At 53.8% G+C, this 9,902-nt stretch overlaps 1 pseudogene; it reads left to right on the forward strand.

The window, feature by feature from the left end:
- Window positions 1-5,523: 5,523 nt before the first annotated feature.
- On the forward strand, window positions 5,524-8,625 carry LOC128687347 (NADH-ubiquinone oxidoreductase chain 1-like; annotated as a pseudogene).
- The last annotated feature ends 1,277 nt before the right edge of the window (window positions 8,626-9,902 follow it).

The following is a 9,902-nucleotide window of genomic DNA, read 5'->3' on the forward strand; positions in this document are numbered from 1 at the left end:
CTAACTTATTTTCATTGTGGTCCTTAATCTTGTACCCCAGGATGCGACCCACACCAGTCCACTAACACCCAGGATGCGATCCACACCAGTCCACTAACACCCAGGATGCCACCCACACCAGTCCACTAACACCCAGGATGCCACCCACACCAGTCGACTAACACCCAGGATGCCACCCACACCAGTCCACTAACACCCAGGTACCTATTTGCTGCTAGGTGAACAGGACAACAGGTGTAAGGAAACGTGTCGAAATGTTTCCACTCGCCGGGAATCGAACCCGGGCCCTCCGTGTGTGAAGCGGGAGCTTTAGCCACCAGGCCACCGGGCCACTAGCCACCAGGCCACCGGGCCACTAGCCACCAGGCCACCGGGCCACTAGCCACCAGGCCACCGGGCCACTGGCCAGGCCACCGGGCCACTGGCCAGGCCACTGGGCCACTGGGCCACCGAGCCACCAGGCCACTGGGCCACTGGGCCACCAGGCCACTGGGCCACTGGGCCACCGGGCCACCAGGCCACCAGGATACTGGGCCACCAGGCCACTGGGCCACCAGGCCACTGAGCCACGGGGCCACCGGGCCACTGGGCCACCAGGCCACTGGGCCACCGGGCCACTGGGCCACCAGGCCACCAGGATACTGGGCCACCGGGCCACCAGGACACTGGGCCACCAGGCCACCGGGGCACCAGGCCACCGGGCCACCAGGACACTGGGCCACCAGGCCACCGGGGCACCAGGCCACCGGGCCACCGGGCCACTGGGCCACCGGGCCACTGGGCCACCAGGCCACCAGGCCACCGGGCCACTGGGCCACCAGGCCACCGGGCCACTGGGCCACCAGGCCACCGGGCCACTGGGCCACCGGGCCACCGGGCCACCAGGCCACTGGGCCACCAGGCCACTGGGCCACTGGGCCACCGGGCCACCGGGCCACCAGGCCACTGGGCGGGCCACCAGGCCACTGGGCCACCAGGCCACTGGGCCACCGGGCCACTGGGCCACCGGGCCACCAGGCCACTTGGCCACCAGGCCACTGGGCCACTGGGCCACCGGGCCACCAGGCCACCGGGCCACTGGGCCACCAGGACACTGGGCCACCAGGCCACCGGGCCACCAGGCCACTGGGCCACCAGGCCACTGGGCCACTGGGCCACCAGGCCACTGGGCCACCATGCCACTGGGCCACCGAGCCACTGGGCCACCAGGCCACTGGGCCACTGGGCCACCGGGCCACTGGGCCACCGGGCCACCGGGCCACCGGGCCACCAGGCCACTGGGCCACCAGGCCACTGGGCCACCAGGCCACCGGGCCACTAGCCACCAGGCCACTGGGCCACTAGCCACCAGACCACTGGGCCACCAGGCCACTGGGCCACCAGGCCACCGGGCCACCGGGCCACTGGGATACCAGGCCACTGGGCCACCAGGCCACTGGGCCACCAGGCCACCGGGCCACCAGGCCACTGGGCCACCAGGCCACTGGGCCACCAGGCCACTAGCCACCAGGCCACCGGGCCACTAGCCACCAGGCCACTGGGCCACCGGGCCACTGGGCCACCGGGCCACTGGGCCACCGGGCCACCAGGACACTGGGCCACCAGGCCACCGGGCCACCAGGCCACTGGGCCACCAGGCCACTGGGCCACCGGGCCACTGGGCCACCGGGCCACCAGGCCACTGGGCCACCAGGCCACTGGGCCACTGGGCCGGGCCACCAGGCCACCAGGCCACCAGGACACTGGGCCACCAGGCCACTGGGCCACCGGGCCACTGGGCCACCAGGCCACCAGGCCACCGGGCCACTGGGCCACCAGGCCACTGGGCCACCAGGCCACTGGGCCACTGGGCCACCGGGCCACCGGGCCACCAGGCCACCGGGCCACCAGGCCACCAGGCCACCGGGCCACTGGGCCACCGGGCCACCAGGCCACTGGGCCACCAGGCCACTGGGCCACCAGGCCACCGGGCCACTAGCCACCAGGCCACCGGGCCACTAGCCACCAGGCCACTGGGCCACTAGCCACCAGGCCACTGGGCCAACAGGCCACCGGGCCACCGGGCCACCGGGCCACTGGGCCACCAGGCCACCGGGCCACCAGGCCACCAGGCCACTGGGCCACCAGGCCACCGGGCCACCAGGCCACTGGGCCACCAGGCCACCGGGCCACTAGCCACCGGGCCACTAGCCACCAGGCCACTGGGCCACTAGCCACCAGGCCACTGGGCCACCGGGCCACCAGGCCACTGGGCCACCGGGCCACTGGGCCACTGGGCCACCAGACCACTGGGCCACCAGGCCACTGGGCCACCGGGCCACCGGGCCACCAGGACACTGGGCCACCGGGCCACCAGGATACTGGGCCACCAGGCCACCGGGCCACCAGGCCACTGGGCCACTGGGCCACTGGGCCACCAGGCCACTGGGCCACCGGGCCACTGGGCCACCAGGCCACCAGGCCACCGGGCCACCGGGCCACCAGGCCACCAGGCCACTGGGCCACCGAGGCACTGGGCCACCGGGCCACTGGGCCACCGAGCCACTGGGCCACCAGGCCACTGGGCCACCGGGCCACTGGGCAACCAGGCCACTGGGCCACTGGGCCACCAGGCCACTGGGCCACCGGGCCACTGGGCCACCGGGCCACCAGGCCACTGGGCCACCGGGCCACTGGGCCACCGGGCCACTGGGCCACCAGGCCACTGGGCCACCAGGCCACTGGGCCACTAGCCACCAGGCCACCGGGCCACGGGGCCACCAGGCCACCGGGCCACTGGGCCACCAGGCCACCGGGCCACTGGGCCACCAGGCCACCGGGCCACTGGGCCACCAGGCCATGGGCCCACTAGCCACCAGGCCACCGGGCCACTAGCCACCAGGCCACCGGGCCACTAGCCACCAGGCCACTAGCCACCAGGCCACCGGGCCACTAGCCACCAGGCCACTAGCCACCAGGCCACCGGGCCACTAGCCACCAGGCCTCCGGGCCACTAGCCACCAGGCCACCGGGCCACTAGCCACCAGGCCACCGGGCCACTAGCCACCAGGCCACTAGCCACCAGGCCACCGGGCCACTAGCCACCAGGCCACCGGGCCACCAGGCCACCGGGCCACTAGCCACCAGGCCACTAGCCACCAGGCCTCCGGGCCACTAGCCACCAGGCCACCGGGCCACTTGCCACCAGGCCACCGGGCCACTAGCCACCAGGCCACTAGCCACCAGGCCACTAGCCACCAGGCCTCTGGGCCACTAGCCACCAGGCCACCGGGCCACTAGCCACCAGGCCACCGGGCCACTAGCCACCAGGCCACTAGCCACCAGGCCACCGGGCCACTAGCCACCAGGCCACCGGGCCACTAGCCACCAGGCCACTAGCCACCGGGCCACTGGGCCACCAGGCCACTGGGCCACTGGGCCACTGGGCCACCGGGCCACCAGGCCACCAGGCCACTGGGCCACCGGGCCACTGGGCCACCGGGCCACTGGGCCACCGGGCCACTGGGCCACCGGGCCACTGGGCCACTAGCCACCAGGCCACCGGGCCACTAGCCACCAGGCCACCGGGCCACTAGCCACCAGGCCACCGGGCCACTAGCCACCAGGCCACCGGGCCACTGGGCCACTAGCCACCAGGCAACTAGCCACCAGGCCTCCGGGCCACTAGCCACCAGGCCACTAGCCACCAGGCCACCGGGCCACTAGCCACCAGGCCACCGGGCCACTAGCCACCAGGCCACCGGGCCACTAGCCACCAGGCCACCGGGCCACTAGCCACCAGGCCACCGGGCCACTAGCCACCAGGCCCCCGGGCCACTCGCCACCAGGCCACTAGCCACCAGGCCACCGGGCCACTAGCCACCAGGGGCCACCAGGCCACCGGGCCACCAGGCCACCGGGCCACCGGGGCCACCAGGCCACCGGGCCACTAGCCAGGCCCAGGCCACTAGCCACCAGGCCACCGGGCCACTAGCCACCAGGCCACCGGGCCACTTGCCACCAGGCCACCGGGCCACTAGCCACCAGGCCAGGCCACTAGCCACCGGGCCACTAGCCACCAGGCCACCAGGCCACTAGCCACCGGGCCACTAGCCACCAGGCCACCGGGCCACTAGCCACCAGGCCACTAGCCACCAGGCCACCGGGCCACAAGCCACCAGGCCACCGGGCCACTAGCCACCAGGCCACCGGGCCACTAGCCACCAGGCCACCGGGCCACTAGCCACCAGGCCACCGGGCCACTAGCCACCAGGCCACCGGGCCACTAGCCACCAGGCCACCGGGCCACTAGCCACCAGGCCACCGGGCCACTAGCCGCCGGGCCACTAGCCACCAGGCCACCGGGCCACAAGCCACCAGGCCACCCGGCCACGAGCCACCAGGCCACCGGGCCACTAGCCACCAGGCCACCGGGTCACTAGCCACCAGGCCACCGGGCCACTAGCCACCAGGCCACCGGGCCACTAGCCACCAGGCCACTAGCCACCAGGCCACTAGCCACCGGGCCACTAGCCACCAGGCCACCGGGCCACTAGCCACCGGGCCACTAGCCACCAGGCCACCGGGCCACTAGCCACCGGGCCACTAGCCACCAGGCCACCGGGCCACTAGCCACCAGGCCACCGGGCCACTAGCCACCAGGCCACTAGCCACCAGGCCACCGGGCCACTAGCCACCAGGCCACCGGGCCACTAGCCACCAGGCCACCGGGCCACTAGCCACCGGGCCACTAGCCACCAGGCCACCGGGCCACTAGCCACCGGGCCACTAGCCACCGGGCCACAAAGTATTAAGGTTGAAAGTTTGATTCTTGCTTAAACTTTTATTATAGCGAACGCTTTGTTCGCTAAAATTTTGCCCCGCATAGTGGACAAAAACCCGCTCAGCGACCTTCGTCCGAGACGCGTCCAATGTGCGGCCTCAGCCAGCCTCACATGTGCCGCCCGTCCCATTGTTTACCAGCCAGCCTCCGCGGTAACATTCAAGCATACACTCGGAATATTTTGTATTATTACAGTGTTTTCGGTGCTGTTTCTGGAAAATAAGTGACCATGGGCCCCAAGAAAGCTTCTAGTGCCAACCCTGTGGTAAAAAGGGTGAGAATTAGTATGGAAATTAAGAAAGATTTTGAAGGGTTTGGGGCTAACCCTGAGAAGCCTATGCCAGTTGTGGAATCCATTGTGCCTACTTCAAAAATTAAGGAAATGTGTGCACAGTGGGTTGAACTGCAAACCTTTATGGATGAAAATCACCCTGACACAGCTGTTGCAAGCCGTGCTGGTGACTATTTCAATGACAATGTTGTGGCCCATTTTAGACAAATCGTAAAGGAACGGGAGGTACAGAGCTCTATGGACAGATTTGTTGTGCGACAGAGGTCCAGTGACTCTCAAGCTGGTCCTAGTGGCATTAAAAGAAGAAGGGAAGTAACCCCGGAAAAGGACTTGCTACCTCAAATCCTAATGGAAGGGGATTCCCCTTCTAAACACTAACACTCTCTCTCCCCTCCTCCCATCCCATCAATCATCACCAGATCTTCAATAAAAGTAAGTGTCATGTAATTGTGCATGCCTTTTTCAGTTTGTGTGTACTAAAATTAACATTTTTTTGTGGTAAAAAAAAATTTTTTTCATACTTTTGGGTGTCTTGCACGGATTAATTTTATTTCCATTATTTCTTATGGGGAAAATTAATTCGCATAGCGAACATTTCGCATAACGACCAGCCCTCTTGCACGGATTAAGTTCGCTATGCGGGGGTCCACTGTATAGTTAGTGTACACGCATATTTTAGTGGGAAGAGAATAAAAATAAAGATGATTTATGATGTAAGAAAATAGTTCTGTTATTCGCAGTACGGAAGATTAAATATTAGATTAGGATTTGATTTAGTAAATTATAAAAAGCTTGATTAAATTTTGTGCCAGCAATTGCGGTTAGACTTAAAAGCTTAGTAAAAGTATTTTAGGTTAGGTTATTCTGATGTTTAAGTTAAAACTTAGATTTATAGCAATAAAGGTGAAATTGGTTTGTTGAGGATAAATAAAAGTTGAACAATAAAGGGGAAAAAGCCTAAGAATTAAGGTATAAACCAGGATTAGATACCCTGCTATACTTAAAAGGGAAAAATATAACTTGAGTATTAGTAGCTATGGTCTTTAAATTCAAAGAATTTAGCGGTATTTTAGTCTTGTTAGAGGAACCTGTTCTGTAAACGATACAACACGAAGTATCTTACTCTTCTTTAACAGTTTGTATACCGTCATTATTAGATAACATTTATTGGGGAAGTTATTGAAATTTAGAAAGTTAACGTATATTAGATCAAGGTGCAGTTTATGGGTGAGAAGAAATGGGTTACAATAAAATGTATCAGTGATTGAATAATTTCTGTGAAGGAGGATTTAATTGTAACATACAATTTAGTAAGTTAGTATGATATGAGAACTAAAATATGTACATATCGCCCGTCGCTTCCATTTAAGGTGGAATAAGTCGTAACATAGTAGGTGTACTGGAAGGTGTACCTAGAATTAAAATTTACTTTGGCAGAAAATATGCGTTAAATTTAGAATTTAATTATATAAAAAAAATCCTATAAGTAAAAGCATTGGGATTAATGCTGTGATTGTTATAGTTGTAAGATATTTAACCCTTTCAAGGTCCAAGGCCAAAATCTGAAGTCACGCACCAGTGTCCAAGAATTTAAAAAAAAAAAAAAATTTATTTTTTCTTATGAAATCGTAGAGAATCTTTTTGTGAAGGTAATAAAACAAAAAGTACGAAATTTGGTGGAAAACTGACGAAATTATGCTCTCGCGAATTTTGATGTGTCAGCGATATTTACGAATCGGCGATTTTGCCGACTTTGACTCCCATTTTAGGCCAATTACATTATTCCAATCAACCAAATTCTTAGCTATTTCACTAGTATTACTTCTATTCTATCGATTGAGCACAAGAAATCGCCAAGTCAACTGTTTCAACTACAAAATAAAGTGATCGGAAATTGTTAAATTGGCCAATTTAACACAAAGTTCAAAATATTCCAATTTCAAAATAGGCTCCAGAATAAACAATGTAGGCATTCCTGGAACTAAACTAACATTTCCTCTGTTCATTAGTTACATTTTGAGGCTTTACAAATAAATTCCATTTTGATTTTTTATTCACATAATGAATTTTTATTCACACCAAAAAATAGAAGATTTACTGTTATGCAATACTGTAATAATTGTATAAATATCATCACCATATTTGTGAATGTATATTAGACCCACCAGCTGGCGTGTATTGGACTTGTGAGGTCGTTTGTTTACTCTTGAATATCAGCAAAAATTTAACATTTCCGCTACTTTGAGCTCAGTTTCAAGCCATTTCCAGTGCTAAAACCAATCAAAATCATCTCTATTTCTGTAAAATGTCTTCCATTCTATCAAATGAGACCAAGAAATCGCAAATACAACTATAAAAAACATACGAAAAAACACTGCAAAGTCGCTGTTTTAATCGAAAAATCATGATTTCAGTTTTTTTCTCTCATTATACACAGTGTGCTGCAGGATCTGTTTTATGTGGTGCACACATACCACAAAGATGTATTCTCTCATATCTAGGCCCAAATGTACCACTCACAGTTTATCAGAGTGAGCTGAGCTCATGGCGTAGATCTACGGTTTGGACACTCACCGTAAAGCCGTAGTTCTACGGGACGGACCCTGAAAGGGTTAATGTTAATGGTTTGCGCATTAGTTGGGGTGGCATTCGTGACTCTTCTGAAACGTAAGATTTTAGGTTACATTCAAATTCGTAAAGGCCCAAATAAGTTAGGTATTTTAGGATTACTCCAACCCTTTTCGGATGCTGTGAAATTATTTATAAAGGAGCAGAATTTGCCTGTAATGTCTAATTTTTTTACCTTATTATTTATCACCAGTGTTTGGGTTGTTTGTTGCTTTGATTTTGTGAAGGATTATCCTGTATGAGTTAGGGCTAGTAAATTTTGATATAGGTGTATTATTTTTTTTGTGTTGTCTAAGGCTAGGAATTTATCCTTTAATGAGAGCTGGGTGGGCTTCTAACTGTAAGTACTCTTTATTGGGAAGACTTCGTGCTGTAGCACAAACTATTTCATATGAGGTGAGACTGGCTTTAATTTTATTATCTTATGTTTTTTTAGTTAGAAGATTCAGGTTAACGGAGTTAAGATACTATCAAGAGAGGATATGATTTATTTGGTTGACGTTTCCACTGTCTATGGTTTGTTGGGTTCTTGTTTGGCAGAAATAAATCGAACTTCTTTTGATTTTGCAGAGGGGGAATCTGAATTAGTCTCTGGGTTTAATACTGAATATAGGAGGGGGGGATTTGTGTTAATTTTCATAGCTGAATATGTTAGGATTTTGTTTATGAGTGGAGTGTCTACCTTATTATTTTTGGGTGGGAGAGTTTTAAGGTCAGGGTTTTATATGAAATTAGTAATGATTAGGTTTGTATTTATTTGGGTGCGGGAACTTTACCGCGATTGCGATATGATAAATTAATGTATATAGCTTGAAAAAGGTTTCTTCCTATATCTCTGAATTTTTTTATTTCTTTTATAGGAATGAAATTGATTTTAAACTAAATTCATAAGTTGGCGGGGATTGGAAAAGTTTCCTTTAAACGTTTTCAAAATATTTGTTTTAAATAAACTAAATACCCATTCTAGGAGTGAATCAGTTAAAAGAGTGATTAAAGGATTAACGATATAGTAAGCAAAATAAATAATAGTAAGAGTTTGTCCTGTAAAAATGTAAGGGTCCTCTACAGGACGTGCTCCAATTCATGTCAGTAAGATGACTGTGGAAACAAGAGTTCAAAATAGAAGTTGGTTTAAAGGGTAGAAAGTTAGACCTTGAAATTTTGATAAAGAGGTAAAGGGGAGGAGCCAGAGAATAGCTACTGATAAGACTAAAGCGATAACTCCACCTAATTTGTTTGGAATAGATCGGAGAATAGCGTAGGCAAATAAAAAATATCATTCAGGTTGAATATGAAAGGGTGTAACCAGGGGGTTAGCCGGGATAAAATTATCAGGATCCCCAAGAAGGTATGGGTTTAAAAGAGTTAGAAGAACTAAGATTATAAATAGAACTAGGAACCCTACAATATCTTTAACCCTTTGACTGTCGCGGCCGTATATATACGTCTTACGAGGTACCGTGTTTGACGTATATATACTCATAAATTCTAGCGGCTTCAAATCAGGCAGGAGAAAGCTGGTAGGCCCACATGTGACAGAATGGGTCTGTGTAGTCAGTGTGCACCATATAAAAAAAATCCTGGAGCACGCAGTGCATAATGAGAAAAAAAAAACTCCGACCTTTTTTTTAATTAAAATGCCGACTTTGTGGTCTATTTTCGTATAGTATTTATGGTTGTATTCTCGTTTTCTTGGTCTCATTTGATAGAATGGAAAACATATTATAGAAATAGAGGTGATTTTGATTGATTTTACTATAAAAAGAACCTAGAAATGGAGCTCAAAGTAGGGGAAATGTTTGATTTTTGCCAATGTTCAAAAGTAAACAAATGATGTCATTGTCCAATAAATGTCCAACTAGCCATTCTAATATGCAGTCATGAATGGGTTGATGTTATTTATACAATTATTACAGTATTGCAGTAGTCTGCATAATAGTAAGTCTTCTATTTTTTGTTTGAATAAAAATTCAAAATAGAAAGCAAGAGTAATATCAGAGGGGCCTGGAGACATGACTGATGAACAAAGAAAATGTTATTTTAGAGCCAGGAATGTCTGCATTGTTCATTCTGGACCTTATTTTGAAATTGTCATATTTTTTAGTTTTCGTGAAATTGGCCAAATTGCAAATTTCTGACCACATTATTAGGTAGTTGAAA

Source organism: Cherax quadricarinatus, unplaced genomic scaffold (genome assembly GCF_038502225.1).
Source record: "Cherax quadricarinatus isolate ZL_2023a unplaced genomic scaffold, ASM3850222v1 Contig5193, whole genome shotgun sequence".
Lineage (NCBI taxonomy): Eukaryota > Metazoa > Arthropoda > Malacostraca > Decapoda > Parastacidae > Cherax > Cherax quadricarinatus.